Below are 4862 nucleotides of genomic sequence, written 5' to 3'. Positions count from 1 at the left end.
GCTGCTACAGAAAACAATCTGGAGGTTTCTCAAAAAATTAAAAATGGATATACCTTTTGACCCAGCAATTGCACTTCTGGGTATTTATCCAAAGAAAACCGAGACAATAATTTGTAAATTTATGCACTCCAATATTCATGGCAACACAATTTACAATAGCCAAGATACAGAAGCAACAACCTAAATGACCATCAACAAAGATTGGATAAAGAAATTATGATTCGTATATACAATGGAATATTATTCAACCATTAAAAAAATGAAATCTTACCATTTGCAATGACATAGATGGACCTAGAGGTTATTATGCTGCGTGAAATAAGTCAGACAGAGAAAGATAAATACCATATGATTTCACTTATATGTGGAATCTAAGGAACAAAAAGAACAAACTAATCAACAACAGACTCACAAATATAGTGGACAATTTGATGACGGACAGAGTGGAGGAGAATTGGGAGGCTGGGAGAATGGAGTAAAGGGTTAAAGAAGTACAAATTAGTAGTTGATAGTTGGGCATGGGGAGCATGGCAGAAGGAATGCAGTTAGCATTAATATGATGGCTAAGTGGAGGGCCAGGGAGGGAGGGAGCAATTGGGGGAATCGTTTTATGAACATTATAGATGTCTAACCAATGTACTGTATACTTGAAACTAATTTAAATAATTTATAAAATATTTTTTAAAAATGAATTAATCCATCATAAGACTGAAAAATATATTAACAGATGGAAAAAAAGCACATGACAAAATGCAACATCTGTTCATGATAAAGACTCCTAGTGAACTATAAGAAGAGAGGAATTTCTTCAACTTGATAAAGACTATCCACAAAATATCTACAGCTAACATGATACTTAATAGTGAGAAATAAAGGGTTTCCCACTAAGACCAAGGATGTCCCTTCTACCACTTTTTTTAAACATTGTATTGAAAATCTTTGCCAGTGCAATAGACAAGAAAGGAAAATAAGATACATAGATTAGGAAGGAAGACATAAAGCTGTCTTTGCTCACAGATAATATAATCATCTATATAGAAAATATGAAAGAATCTTAAAAAAAAGTCTTGGAACTAATAAGTGATTATGGCAAGGTTGCAGGATAAAAGGTTACTAAATAAAAGTCAATCGCATACCCATATACCAATGATAAAAGGCGAAGTATGAAAATGCCATTTATATTAGCACCCAAAAATAATGAAAAAATATGTACAAGATCTATGAGAAAAACTATAACACTTTAATAAATGAAACAAGGAATAAATAGATATTCCATGTTCACTAGTAGGAAGACTTGATATTGTCAATATATCAGTTTTTCCCAACTTGATCTATAGATAAACAATCTCAATAAAAATACCAGCAAGTTATTTTGTAGACACTGAGATACTGATTCTAAAGTTCATACGAAGAGGCAAAAGACCTAGAATAGCCAACACGATGTTAAAAGAACACAGTTGGAGGGATGACATTACTCTACTTAGAGATTTAATACAAAGCTACAGTAATAAAGACAGTGTGGTACTGGTGAAAGAATAAGACAAATAGGTCAATGGAACAGAACAGGGAGTCCAGAAATATACCCACATAAATATAGTCAACTGATCTTTGACAAAGGAGCAAAGGCAATTCAATGGAGCAAAGATGGTTTCTTTAACAAATGGTGCTGAAATAACTGGACATCCACATGCAAAAAAATGAATCTAAAAGCAGACCTTATACCCTTCGCAAAAATTAACTCAAAATAGATTATATAACTAAATGTAAAATGCAAAGCTATAAAACTTCTAGAAGATAACACAGGATGAAACCTAGATGACCTTGGGTGAGTAATATCTTTTTAGACACAACACCAAAGGCACAATCCATGAAAGAAATAATCAACAAGCTGGACTTTATTAAAATTAAAGACTTCTGCTCTGTAAAAGACAATATGAAGAGAATTAGAAGACAAGCCAGCCTGGGAGAAAATAACTGCAAAAGACCTATCTGATACAGGACTTATCCAAAATATACAAAGAATTCTTATAACTCCATAATAATAATAATAAACCACCCAGATTAAAAAATGGGCCAAAGACCTTAATGAACACCTCACCAAAGAAGATATGCAGATAGCAAATAAGCATATGCAAAGATGCTCCACATCATATGTCATTAGGGAAATGCAAGTTAAGAAAACAAGATATCACTACACACCTGCTAGAAATAGACAAAATCCAGAACACTGATAGCACCAAAAGTTGAGAAGGGTGCAGAGCAAAAGGAGCTCTCTCATACATTGCTGTGGGAATGCAAAATGGCATGGGTGTTTTGGAAGACAGTTTGGCAGTTTTTTTATAAAACTAAACATATTCTTACCATATGATCTAGTAATTGCATTCCTTGTTATTTACCCAAAAGAGCTGAAAATGTATGTCCACACAAAAACCTACACATAGATGTTTCTAGTAGCTTTATTCATAATTGCCAAAGCCTGGAAATAACCAAGATGTCCTTCAGCAGATGAATGAAGAAACCGTGATATATCCAGAAAATAGACTGTTTTATTCATCACTAAAAGAAATGAGTTAACAATCTATAAAAGACATGAAAACCTCAAATGCATATTACTGAGTGAAAGAAGCCAATCCGAAAAGGCTACATTCTGTACGATTCCAAATATGCAAAACTATGGGTCATTAAAAAGATCAGTGGTTGCAGGAATGGGAGGGAGAGATGAATAGGCTATTACTTTATATAAATTTAAATAACATGACTAATATATTGCTCATCTCAACTAGGAAAAACTGATGGTTTCTTGGGGTTTTTGTTCTTAATTAACTCTCAATTAAACCACAAAACAAAGTTCCCAATAGTCAGCTTCAATCACCAAATTTCTAGGAGCTTCACCCTTGTGAGGTTATCTTATGGATTCTTGAACGCCAAATCTATTTTGTCTCCATCACAAATAAACTCTTAAGTCAATAAACACTCACTTTATAAATTGGTTATCTCCAACCTCAACTGGAAAAATAAATTTTTATTTTGTTCCCTTTATCATTTCCCCTCAGCCAGCAAATAATCAAGAGTCCTTCAGAATGATTTTCCTCTCCACTAATGCCAAACACAGCTCTTCTCCCACCCTCACTACTTTCTTCTTTTAGTTATCTGTCATTTCTTCCTTCTGAGGCAATCCCTATTCACCTGGGCTTATGATTCCAATCCTTAAGTCACCTCCACGACCTTGCACCATCAACTTACAGCTCTGATATTTTTAATGTTTCCCTCTTCACTGGCTTTTTCCTTTCTGAGTGTAACAGGTCTATGCTATCCCTATCCCAACCTGTACCTTCATAAGATATTACCACCCTCTTTTTTTCCTCTTTCCTGTTAGGAGTACAGGTATATCCTACTTTAACATAAATAACAAAAAAGATCAAAACTTTCTCAATACATAAGTAGGCAGAAGATCAACAAGGAAATAGATGATCAGAACATTATAAACCAACTGGAACTAACAGAAATCTATAAAACAACTCACCTAGTAACGAGAATATACATTTTTCTCAATGACCTCCTGTACATGGAACATTTTCCAGGATAGGCCATGTATCAGGCCACAAAACAAATCTCAATACATTGTAAAAGACTATGTTCTCCAACTACAATAATATAAAATTAAAAATCAAGTCTACAGCCATGCCACCCTGAACAAGACCGATCCCATCTGTTCTCGGAAGCTAAGTAGAGTCGGACCTGGTTAGTACTTAGATGGGAGACCATCTAGGAAGATCAGATGCTGTAGGCGTAAAAATTAAAAAATAAGAGATTGTAAGCTGACGAGATCCTTGCAGTCTGTGAGGTCAACCAAGGGTTGCCTCGCCTAAAAAAAAAAAAAATCAATAACAAAGAAATTTGGGGAAATTGCAAGCATGTGGAAATTAAACAATATGCTACTAAAAAACCAATGAGTCAAAAAAGAAATTGAAAGAGAAATTAAAAAATAATTTGAGATGAAAGAAAAATAAAGACATACAAAAACTAATGAAATGCAGCTAAAGCAGTGCTTGAGGGAAATTTATAGCTCTAATTCTGTATATTTGAAAAAGACAATCTTAGATCAATAACTTAAACTTTACCTTAAGACACAGGAAAAAAACAAACTAAACATAGAGTGAGCAGGAAGAAGGAAATTAAATAAAGATTACAGTAGAAATTAGTGAAATGGGGGATAGAAAAAATTATTTAAAAAATCAATAAAACCAAAAGCTGATTCTTTGAAAAGGTCTATAAAAATGATAAACCTTTAGCTTGATTAAGGGGAAAAAAAGAAAAGAGAACTCCAATTACTAGAATGAGAAATGAATTAGAGACAGAACTACCGACCTTGCAAAAAAAAAAAAAAAAATGGATTATAAAGGAATACTGTGAACAACTGTATGGACAAGTTTTCAGAGTAACACAAACTACCAAAACTATTCAAAAAGAAATAGACAGTATGAATACATCTATAATAAATACATAGATTAAATTCGTCATCAAAAACTACCCATACAAAGAGGCCAAGAGGACTTCACTGGTGAATTCTACCACATATTTAAAGAACATGTGTCAATTCTTCACAAACTCTCCCAAAAATAGAAAAGGGAACACTTCCCAACCCACTGAGGCCAGTATTACTTTGATACCAAACTCAGATAAAGACACAAGTACAGAATATTACAGACCAATATCCCTCAAAACTATGGATGCAAAAATCTTCATCAAAATACCAGCAAACAAAACATAGCAACATACAAAAAGAATTACACACCATGATTTAGTGGAAGTTATCCCAGGAAACTAAAGCCTTGATTTTCAACAAATAAAGAAAGCTAACA

General features: G+C 33.5%; 1 protein-coding gene and 1 pseudogene across 1 annotated transcript in view; one reads left to right on the top strand and one right to left on the bottom strand.

The window, feature by feature from the left end:
* ZYG11A (zyg-11 family member A, cell cycle regulator) overlaps positions 1 to 4862 on the bottom strand; it is a 66319-nt gene that overhangs the window by 46930 nt on the left and 14527 nt on the right. The gene's annotated exons all lie outside the window — the stretch shown is intronic.
* Positions 3672 to 3790, top strand: LOC112485934 (annotated as a pseudogene).

Source organism: Pteropus alecto, unplaced genomic scaffold (genome assembly GCF_000325575.1).
Source record: "Pteropus alecto unplaced genomic scaffold, ASM32557v1 scaffold25, whole genome shotgun sequence".
Classification (NCBI taxonomy): Eukaryota; Metazoa; Chordata; class Mammalia; order Chiroptera; family Pteropodidae; genus Pteropus; species Pteropus alecto.
This window is presented reverse-complemented; position numbering and strand designations above follow the sequence as displayed.